The sequence below is a fragment of the Triticum dicoccoides genome, chromosome 1B (genome assembly GCF_002162155.2).
Source record: "Triticum dicoccoides isolate Atlit2015 ecotype Zavitan chromosome 1B, WEW_v2.0, whole genome shotgun sequence".
In the NCBI taxonomy this organism is placed as follows: Eukaryota; Viridiplantae; Streptophyta; class Magnoliopsida; order Poales; family Poaceae; genus Triticum; species Triticum dicoccoides.
The window spans coordinates 577,306,803-577,318,801 of record NC_041381.1 but is presented as its reverse complement, the minus strand read 5'-3'; positions in this window follow the sequence as shown (position 1 = coordinate 577,318,801).

Here is an 11,999-nt window from a genome sequence, read left to right as displayed (position 1 = left end):
ACCTTTGCTTCATCATCCACAACTACCAATACCTTCCTCGGATCGCCGCCACAGGAAAAGCTGACGAGGGGAAACTTCCTCCTCTGGAAAGCCATCGTGCTTCCTCAGATCAAGGGCGCACAGATGGAGCACCATCTTAATGCCACGAGCCCGCCGCCGCTGGCCACCCTCACCATCACCAAGGAGGGCAAAGAAGAGCAAGTTGTCAACTTCGCCCGCACCCTCTGGTATGCACAACAACAACAACTCCAAGGGTTCTTGATGGGTTCTTTTTCCCGCGAGATTCTGTCCCAGGTGGCCACGCTCCAAACGCCGGCCGAGGTGTGGCGCGCCATCAACGACATGTTCGTCGCCCAGAGCCAAGCGCAGGCGATGAATACCCGCATCGAGCTCATCAACCTTAAAAAAGGTAACTTGACCATGGCAGATTACCTCGGCAAGATCAAAACCCTCACCGATGAAGTTGCCTGCACCGCCTCGACCCTCTCCGACCCGGAGATCGTCTCCAAGATTCTTGCCGGCCTCGACATGGAATACAATCCAGTCGTCTCTGCGCTGGCGGCACGAGTGGAACCCATCACGGTTCCGGAGCTGCATAGCCAGCTGCTCAGCTTCGATGCCCGCCTTACCCTCCTCCACGGCGGCGATCTTCGGCAATCTTCTGCGTACTCCGCCTCCCGGGGACGTGGTCGTGGCCGTGGTCACCAGGGCACCAACCGTGGTGGTGGACGCGGTCGCGGTGCCTCCTCGGGCGATGGTGCTCGCTCTGGAGGCGGCTACGGCAACAACTACGACGGCGGCTACGGCAACAACCACGGGGGTGGCGGCTTCAACAACAACACTGGCCGCCGCAACCCCCCTCCTCGTTCTTGCCCTCGATGTCAACTCTGCAAGAAGGCTGGCCATGAGGTCATCGATTGCTGGCATTAGTACGATGAAAACTTCGTTCCTGACTCCAAACTAGTTGCAGCAGCTATGCGCGAGCAAGGCGGGGATGGTGTCTGGTACGTTGATTCTGGCGCTACCGACCACGTCAATAATGAGTTCGAGCAACTTGCCCTACGTGAGACGTACCACGACAACGACCAGATACACACAGCCAGCGGTAAAGGTATGGAGATTTGTCACATTGGTCAAGTTTCACTTAATTCCCCTAGTCTTCAACGTGATCTTGTTCTTAAGGATGTTCTCCATGTTCGCCAAGCTGACAAAAATCTTGCCTCAGTGTCTCGTTTAGCCACCGATAATGATGTTTTCTTTGAAACTCACCCTCGCTATTTTTTTTATTAAGGATCGGGCAACGAGGGCACCTCTCTATCACGGTAGATGCGTTGGCGGTCTCTACCCCATCTCCTCCGGAGCTCTTAGCAACAAGCGTCGTCGCGTCTACTCCATCGGCAAGCCCTCTTTCGAGCGGTGGCATCAAAGATTAGGACATCCCTCATCAATCATAGTTAGGCAAGTAGTCAATAAAGACAAACTTCCTTTGTCACATAGTTCAAATCAAGAGTCTGTTTGTGAAGCATGTCAATGTGCCAAGAGCCATTAGCTTCCCTATCCTAAGTCTACTAGTGTGTCTCATGCCCCATTATAATTGATCTTCAGTGATGTATGGGGTCATGCTCGAGATTCTTTTGGTTGAAAAAAATATTATGTTAAATTCATTGATGATTACAGCAAGTTCACATGGATTTATTTGCTTAAGTATAAATCTGAAGTCTTTTCAATCTTCCAAGAGTTTCAGAAGCTAGTTGAGTGCCACTTTGATAGAAAAATTATTTCAGTCCAAAGTGACTGGGGAGGAGAGTATGAAAAACTCAACTCTTTTTTCCGTAGCATTGGGATCACCCATTATCTGTCCTGCCCTCATGCTCATCAACAAAACGGTTCTGCTGAACGTAAACACCGTCATATCGTTGAAGTTGGTCTCTCCCTTTTAGCTCATGCATCTATGCCCCTCAAGTATTGGGATGAGGCTTTCATCACAGCTACATACCTTATCAACCGTCTTCCCAGTAAGGTCATTGGCAATTCAACTCCTCTAGAACGATTGTATCATCAAAAGCCAGACTACAACTCTCTAAAAAAATTTGGGTGTGCTTGTTACCCCAACCTTCGTCCATACAATCGTCACAAACTAGAGTTTTGCTGCACACAATGTGTGTTTCTTGGGTATAGTAACCTTCATAAAGGGTATAAATGTCTTGAACCATCTACTGGACGAATCTATATCTCCCGTGATGTTATCTTCGATGAAACATTATTCCCTTTTTCTCTCCTTCATCCCAATGCTGGTGCCTTGCTTCGTGCAGAAATTGCACTCCTACCAGACTACTCTATATATCCTGGTCACGGGGGTAAATTAAATGAGCCTGATCATGTGCAAAAATCCACAGAAAAATGCGTCTCAAATGGGTCTTGTAGGAATTCTACTCGTCATTTTATGTGTACACATGACAAAGGCGCAGTCTTCGAGGAGGATCTGGCTGTCAGCGCGCGATCCGAGGCTGATCCGCGGTAGCATGCAGAGCAGGGCGACACGCGATCCGGCGTTGATTCGCCCCTGGCAGGCGACAGCGACAGCGGCCCAGGCGCGGGTCCAGGGGCGGCCCCGGGCGCGCCACGCCGAACCGACCAGGTGGGTCACGCTGGTCCAGGCGCGGGCCCTGGCATGGGTCCAGGCGAGTCACGCCAAGCCGACCAGGCGGGCCACAGCGGACCAGGTGAGCGCATGGTTCCAGGCGCGAGTCCCGGCGCGCCTCGCCAATCCTCGCCCACGCGGTCTGATCCGGCTGTCGACCACGACGCGGGGGGGGGGGGAGCGATTCCTCGTTTGCCACGTCAGCCGATCCAGTGCGCTGCCAGACCGAGGAGCAGCGGCGCGAATCTTCCTCGGATCAGGAGCCAATCCACCGTGCTGGATCTTCTGTGGATGCCGCCGAGGATGCTGGATCCCCTATGCCACAGTCCACAGCTACTGATTTTGTGGCTCCTTCACCTCCTCGTCGACACACCAGGTCTCGGTCAGGTATTGTCAAGGAAAAACAATATAGTGATGGTACAATAAAGTATAATCCGACTAAGCGTGCTTTCCTTGCCACTACTGGTGAACCTGTTAACTTGCATGATGCACTTGCTAGCAAGGATTGGAAGGAAGCCATGGATAATGAGTACAATGCACTCATGAAAAATCAGACTTGGCATTTAGTACCACCACAACGCGGTGCCAACATAATTTATTGTAAGTGGGTATACAAGATAAAAAGGAAATCTGATGGTAGTATAGACAGGTACAAAGCAAGGCTGGTTGCAAAAGGTTTTAAGCAAAGGTTTGGAATTGATTATGATGATACCTTTAGCCCTGTGGTTAAAGCAACTACCATTCGCCTTGTTTTTTCCAGTGCTATTTCCAGAGGATGGAGCTTATGATAACTAGATGTTCAGAACGCGTTCATTCATGGTGTTCTTGAGGAAGAAGTGTTCATGCGGCAACCACCAGGTTATGAAAGTCATAGCACACCACATCATGTATGTAAGTTGAATAAAGCATTATATGGACTTAAGCAGGCTCCAAGAGCATGGTATTCTAGATTGAGCATGCAGTTACAACATCTTGGGTTCACACCTTCCAAAGCAGATACATCCTTGTTCTTTTATAGCAAAGGCAATATCACTGTTTTTGTGCTTGTTTATGTTGATGATATAATTGTTGCTAGTTCAAGTCAAGAGGCCACCACTTGTTTGCTTAAGGATTTAAAACTTGAATTTGCTCTCAAGGATCTAGGTGATCTTCACTGCTTTCTTGGCATAGAAGTAAAACAAGTCAGCGATGGCATACTTCTCTCACAAGAAAAATATACATCTGATGTTCTAAAAAGGGTGGGATTGGAGAATTGCAAACCTGTCAGCACACCAATTTCCACCTCAGAAAAACTTACAGTTGATAGTGGAGAAGCTCTTGGTCCAGAAGATGCAACAAATTATAGATGTGTTGTTGGTGCTTTGCAATATTTAACACTTACACGTCCAGATATTTCTTATTCAGTGAACAAGGTATGTCAATATTTGCATGCTCCTAGAACTACCCACTGGACAGCAGTTAAAAGAATCCTAAGGTATCTTCAGTATTCTCAAGGACTTGGACTTCAGATTGTCAAGTCCCCTTCCTTGCTTGTTACTGCATATTCTGATGCAGACTGGGCAGGGTGTGCTGATGACAGAAGATCCACTGATGGTTTTGCTGTGTTTCTGGGATCTAATCTTGTGTCATGGAATGCAAGGAAGCAAGCTACTGTCTCAAGATCAAGTACACAGGCTGAGTATAAGTCATTAGCAAATGCCACAGTTGAAGTAATGTGGATACAAACATTACTCTATGAGCTTGGAATTAAAGCTCGGAAGGCTGCACGGTTGTGGTGTGATAACATTGGTGCAACTTATCTTTCAGCAAATCCTGTCTTTCATGCACGAACAAAACATATTGAAGTGGACTTTTATTTTGTCAGAGAGAGAGTAGCTCGAAAGCTACTTGAGATACGGATCATTCCTACAGGGGATCAACTTGCAGATGGGTTTACTAAACCCTTGACAGAGAAAAGATTGGATGAGTTCAAATACAATCTCAACCTTAGCAAGGCTTGAGGTTTAGATTGAGGGGGAGTGTTAGAATTATTGTATGGGAGTACCTAAAACTCATCTAGATGAGATATAATTTGGTCTCATTCACTTTGAAAACAAGAACAGATACAACCCACATCAGCATACACGCATCTTATAGCATCACATCCAATGGCTATAAAAGGTGAATGAGACCAAACTATATCTCATCTAGATGAGTTCTAGCAAAACTGTCATTGTATAGGGATAGGAGAGGTGTTTAACTTGTATCTCAACTCTATCTCTTCTTCTTCTTATCCCTTGTAACGACCTCCTCCTGGTCGATCTTCTCTCAACCGATCTCTCTTTCTCTCGATCGGTTTCTCTCTGTAAACGTATGCACCAAGGCATTACCTCAATATATACACGCGGCCTGAGACAAAGGGTTCTACGCTTTCTCAAACTACTTTGCAGTGGTTGCTCCTATTGATCCAAGTTTTAGTGGCACGTCTCTTTACGCATCTCCTGCTGGCTTCATGCGTCCCCCCTTTCCTGGAAACGCAAGCACCCGTACGTCGATCACCTCGAGCTCGAGTGAAAACTATGAAACATCGCTCGTGTAGTCGTCTTGCCGTGGGTCCTTGGTAGCACGTCCTCTCTTCGCATGGAGCGATGCTCGCGTCGCCTTTCTTGATGTTTGTCGCGTGTCCTCTCTTTTCCGGAAAAAAATCATGCAGGTGAGGTGAATGGAGTTAAAGGAGGCTCCTGCGCGTACCTGCATCGGCTGTTGGTTGGTGCAACCGCATCTGCGTGCCAAGTTGCGAGCGAGCGAGAGCGCATGTGAAGCACAAGGAGAAACGCAGGAGACAAAGGTACTAGATCGGCATCGCCCATGCAAAGGCGTGCGTGCCCAAGTGTCGTCCGTGACTGGCCGTCGTCTTGCATCCACCGCACAGTCGCGATTCGTTCGTTCTGTGTGGAAAGGAAAAGGTGGTAGATTCCACTGACAAAATGAGCATGCAGAAAGCAGATGCACGGCGGCGACGAGTCAGTCACTCCACCCAAGTCAAGTCTATGTACAGCCCACTGCAGCAGCATCAGCAGGAGTGTGCAAGTTTTTCAACTCGGCCAGTGTACGTGTTCCGGCTATGGCTAGCTTTAGCTTTGGATCCAGGGTCCGGGCCAGACCGTGACCAAGAGAAGCTAGCGGGGTAGGAGAGGAGGGAGGCTTATCCACAAGGAAGGAGGATATCCGGGCAGCTGTGTGGCATGGAGATGGAGCGGTGCGGCGAACCATGCATGGAAAGGCACGGGCCTTTCTCTCGGGGGCTGAGCTCGGGTCATGGTAGGAGGCGAGGAGGACGCCTGAGGAGGACGAGCTATAGCTACTGATGAGCGACGTGACCAGTGGTTGTTCCTTTTGCTGCCGTTTTAGCCAACCGGCCGTATCTTTCCTGATTTCGCCACGAAAAAAGTTTGCATTATCCTCCTACCTTCCCCGGCCCCTACGTGCATTTTGTACGTAGTACCATTGCTCGCTGTCCTCTGCGTCCTGCCTATAGGAATAGCTAGCTAGTAGCTAGCTGCTAGCAGTACATGGTCACTACCAAGATGCATGTACCATGCAGTTAACCGTGCGACCACTAGCTGTGGCGCACGATCGCACCAAGAAAGCGACACGAGAGGCTTAACATGTCTCGAAAAGGTAAACTCCTATCACGTACATAATCTGTAGAAGAAATTGCTAGCCAGCAGCTTAATAGCGGAGGCAGGTGCGCGCGTCGTGTACTACAATATAGTACTAGTACAACAGTTCGCAGCAGCGAGTTGGATGCACGATCGATGGCTCAGTATATTTGTTGACATGGACTGATTGATGGGATGCAGCTAGCTAGCAAAGCATGCACACGTGCATCTAGGGGACATGTGGGGGTGGCCTCCCCCGTATCCCCAGCGCCGGTGCACGGGTGGTAGGGGGATGGGCCGTGCTAGTTGGCGCGTGTCCCTTGCGCCTTGTCTCCCGACCCATCCATCACTCCTCCACCTGCACTCCACAGTGCCTGCCCAGGAATTAGGCCTCGTTCCCTCCTCATTTTGCTCGTAGCAAATCAAATGCATGCAGCAGTTATTGCTTACCGCTCGCTGGGGCCTGCAGTACACAGTGCACGCGGTGACAACGGCACGCACGTACCTACTCCTATCGCTTGATATACAACGATGCCCGGTGATGGCCGGCGTTCCAGCCAGTATACTCCACTGTACGTCGATCAGGTTGGGTTGGCTAGCCAACGATCGACACCGGTTGCCAGAGTACGTACACCCGCACTGCAGCCGGCCGGCCCTGCATGCGCGCGTACGCCCACCGATGCCAGGACGTACGAACGAACCAGACGCTCGTGCGACCGCGACGCCCGCCGGACAGGGAGCGCGGCAGGTCGCCGTCCGACGGGTCGCTCTCACCCTATCGGCAAGCACTCGCTACCTAACGACAGCGAGCAGCTCGAAATCTGCACGCCCGGCCGGCATGCAGCCGCGTCCATCGTGTCCGTCCGGGTCACCAAGCGAGGCGGGGGTTCCTGGGCCGACATGCGCACGATCGCAAGGCCAGTGCCAGTCTACAGTACCCGCATTGTCAGCTTGCCCTAGGATTATAGCGCATGCTTAGCATATGTGCATTCACTGCATTGCGTTCAGGGAGGGCAGGCAGGCACACCGCACCGCACCAAGGAAAGTTTCAGCTTTCAAGTCCTAGCAGAGGGCAAGAATTGCACAGTGGCTACATTATGCATGTATGATCCACTTCAGTGCTCCATTCATTCACGCGTTATTTCACTGTTCGCCCCAGCTGGTCGAGCACGTATATATTATGCACAAAAATGTGCAGAAACTGCATTATTCGTGGGTCCATTCTTTTTTTTTGAAAGGAGGCAAAAGACTTGCCTCATTCATTAATTAAGAGGGGGAAAAGGAGTTTAAAGTTTGTGTTACAACACCCATCGTGTTACAACACCACTACAACAGGCCTACTCTCGCGGCATGATGGATCCCAATTTCTTTGCACCCGCGGTGACCCAAGTTTGAGTCTCAATCTTGATGTTAGCTAGTAGAACCGTCGGTGGGGCACTCTTGAGTTGGAAGATGCAAGCGTTCCTTTCATTCCAGATTGTCCAAGAGGTGAGCATAGAGAGGGTAGCCATGGCCTTCCTATTCGGTATGGTAGAGTCCGAGAGCCCGATCCACCACTCTTTGGTTGACCGTGCCAAGTGCCAAGTGGAAGTGTTGATGCTTTCGAGATGGAGCCAATCTTTTATCATTTTCCAAAGTCTAATAGTGTATCAGCATATGAAGAGGAGGTGATCGATGGACTCTTGCACGCGCTTGCAAAGAAGACAAAGCCCACAATTGGGCCACCCCCGGTTGGCCAACCGGTCAGCAGTCCATACCCTATTTTGCATGGCCAACCACGCGAAAAATTTGACCTTGGGCGGGGCCCAGGCCTTCCACACTGCAAGCTCCATGGGTGAGCGGATGATTCCAAAAAACTGGGCCAAGTAGGCGGACTTGGCACTGTAAATCCCGCTCTCAGTGTGTTTCCACACAATGTCGTCTTCGGCATGCACCTCAAGAGGGAAGTCGCGGATGGTGGACCAAAGCTCAATAAATTGTCGAAGATGTTCGAAAGTGAAGTTGGGAGTGACCTTGATCTTGCGAACCCAAGCATCATCTTGGAGTGCTTCCCGAAGTTTCCATGTCTTCCGAGAGGAAGCGGCGTAGATAAGCGGTGCGATGTCTCTTGGCTTGCGGTCCCGCACCCAAGGGGAGTCCCAGAAGGGCGTGCGCGCACCGTTGCCAATGCTTATGGTCGTTGAAGCATAGAAAAGATTTTTGTCCATCTCATCACATGGATTGCTGGTCCTAACCCATAGCTTGGTGGGTTCCTTCCATTCAAACCAAAGCCAACGCAAGCGAAGTGCCCTTGCAAATTTCTCCGTGTTTAGCACCCCAAGACCTCCATATTCGACCGGTCGACATACAGATTCCCAATTAACTTTGCACTTCGCGCCGGTAGTCTTATCTGTTCCCGCCCAAAGAAAAGCTCTCTCAAGCTTGTTGACATTGTGGAGGATGCTTGGTGGAACGATCAATGGGGTGATGAAGTAGATGGCTTGTGAGGATAGCACAGACTTGACAAGGGCAGCCCGACCAATAGCTGTGATATTTTTCCCATCCCAAGGAACAAGTTTGGAAGCGGTCTTGTCCACGAGGAATTGGAAATCCTGAACTTTTAGTTGCCAGACCGAGAGAGGTAGCCCTAGATATTTTATTGGGAATGAAGCCCGGGCAGCAGGAAAGTTCTGGAGGATGGTGTCGAGGTGTAGGTGCCTGCACCGAATCGGGACTACCGAGCTCTTCTGGAAGTTAGTGCATAGTCCCGTGACGTCACCAAACGCATCGAGCAACACGGAGAGGTTGTCAATAGCTTTCTTGATGTGTGCAATGAAAACGGCCGCGTCATCGGCGTAGAGGGATGTTCTCATGATGGGCCCACGGCCACGGATTTTGTGGAGCAACCCCTTCCTAGTAGCCAGCTCGAGGATCTTTTGAAGGGGATCAATGGCAATGACAAATAGCAGGGGCGAAAGAGGATCCCCTTGCCGGAAGCCGCTTCCATGGGCAATGGGGTTGCCGGGGATGCCGTTGAGGAGAACCCGCGAGGAGGAGGTGCATAAGAGGGCGGTGATCCAATTCCGAAAGGTGCTCGGGAACCCCCTCTGTTGGAGGATGTCAATGATATACTCCCATCTCACAGAGTCGAAAGCCTTTCGTATATCAAGCTTGAAAAGGAGGGATGGAGTTTTGCTCTTGTGAAGGCGACGCGCAAGATTTTTCACATACATGAAATTGTCATGGATACTCCTAGTCTTGATGAAAGCACTTTGCGCGTTGGAGACAAGCTTGTTCATGTGAGGGGCTAGCCGAATTGCTAAAACTTTTGCCATAATCTTCGCAATCGCGTGGATGAGGCTAATAGGCCGGAAGTCGGTGATCCCCTCAGCACCCTCCTTCTTAGGAATTAGTACAATGTTTGCAGAGTTGAGCCAGTGGAGGTTTGCCGTGTGCAGGTTACCGAAAAGAGAGACTATCCTCATGATGTCATCCTTGATAATGTCCCAACCACTCTTGAAGAACAAACGGGTGAAACCGTCTGGCCTGGGGGCTTTGTCGGTTGGCATTTTCTTAATGGCCTCGTGCACCTCCTCCGCGGTGATGGGGTCCGCGAGGGAGTCCAAGTCGTGTACCTCTCAGCCAAGCTCTTCTCAATTGAAGTCGCGCACCCGCGGGCGCCTCTTTCCCATGGCCTCGGTGAAGTGGTCGTGGACAACCTTCTCTTTGGCATCATGGTCGGTGATCCATCCCTGATTATGCTTAAGCCTGTAGATGAAGTTTTTGCGGCGTCTTCCATTGATCCTCCGGTGAAAAAATTTGGTGTTTGCATCGCCCTCCTTGATGTTGGCCAGTCTCGCGCACTGCTTCTTACGGGCCCTTTCCATGACCGCTAAGCTGACGACTCGTCTTTTGAGCCGCTTGCGGAGGTCCCCTTCCCCCACAGAGAGTTGACGGTTGTCTTGGGCCATGTCAAGGTGCAAAATCACCAAGAGGGCGGCATGGAGTTGGACCTTCGCTCCGGAGAACAACTCCCTACTCCACTCAGAAAGGCGGGTACCGGTCTTCTTGAGCTTGTAGTGTAGGATTTGGTACGGCTCGGTATGGTCGGTATGCTCATTCCATGCCTTGAGGACGACCTCCTTGAACCCTGGAAGGGAAACCAAAAAATTCTCGAACTTGAAGCTGCGCGGTCTCCGAGGTCCCCTAACCTCGGCGAGGAGGAGGGGGCAGTGATCAGAGAGCGAGGACGAGAGTGCATGAAGGACGTGGGTCCATTCTGGCAACACATCTGTTTTTCTGACTGAAATGGGCGGCCCCTTGTGTATACTCTGAGACTGAGTTGAGCCGGTCAGTTGTACTGGTCGTCTGTGCGTCAGGATTGTACCGTTGTAGGCCATCGACCCGAGATACAGGTGGCTGGGCCGTGAGATGTCGCCCATCAGCGCGGCCCGGCAGGAATAAACATTCCTCGCAGAGATTGTCAATGCTGAATAGCCCACGGAAAATGACTTGAGATGGCATTCACTAAGCTCATGTCTTGTCTCTCAGATGAGGCCAATCATCTACCGCACGATTTTCTGCTGGGGATTCATGCACCTGGAAACAGTGGTAACAATGCAGAATTTTATCCGCATACTGTGGAACTAACCTTTATGGGAGACTCCAGATGAAGAGCACGCGTGGTGCAGCAAGAAGCAACAGCCAACAGGTGGAAAAAAAAGTAGATAGCACTACTAATATGTTTGAAGCAACCATTAAACATGAACGATGAGCTATATCAAAAACAATGAATAATACTCCATCCGTTTTTAAATATAAGACGTTTTGGTAGTTCAACTTATAAACTACAAAATCATCTTATATTTAGGAATGAAGGGAGTAGGTTAGAAGCAATCGTCTGTAGTTTGTACTCATCAAAATTACTACTCCCTCCGACCTAAAATAAGTGTAGATCAGAGGGAGTATCTAATATCAGAGACAAAGATTTCGTGATTCGGAAATATGAATTGCTACTGTTTTTTTTTAAGTTATACCCAATATCCTGTTCTTGCAAAGAAATACTTCCAATGAAGTATGTAAGAAAATTTAGAAAAACGAGCTGGTTCAATGAACCAATAAAACAAGTTAATAGTTAGAGCATCTACAGTCGGACGTCCAGAACCCGCCTCAAACGACCGGGCAGACGGCCCGGTCAGTGACCGGTCACAAAAAAGCGACCCAGACGGGCTCCTTAAATGGGTCTCAAACGACCGGGCAGACGGCCCGGTCAGTGGCCGGTCACGAAAAAGCGACCCAAACGGGCTCCTCAAATTGGTCTCAAACGCCCGGACTGACCGGCACCCCTCATATCCATCCAAAATCTGGGGCAGATATGGGAGTGCCCAGGCGCGCCCGCCACATCGGACTGATGATGTAAAACACTCTGAAACTCGGCGGTCCGAAGCTTGTCTCCTCCGTCGGTCCGATGGCACTGCGTGGCACAACTTTGGCAAGTCGTGCCTAGCCCGACTATTTAAGCCAACCACCAGCAGCGAAACCCTACCCATCCACATCCCCTCCCCCTCCCCTGCCTCCCGTCCACCGCTGTCGCCACCACTATTAGCCATGCCCCCACGTCGTCGGGTAAGGAGCTACCCATATCTAACACCGGAGCGCCGATTGCAGCTCCTGGCAAGGCGCGAAGCCCGGATCGCCGCGGGGCTACCTCCGAACGCGGTGGATCCAGAGGAGGACTT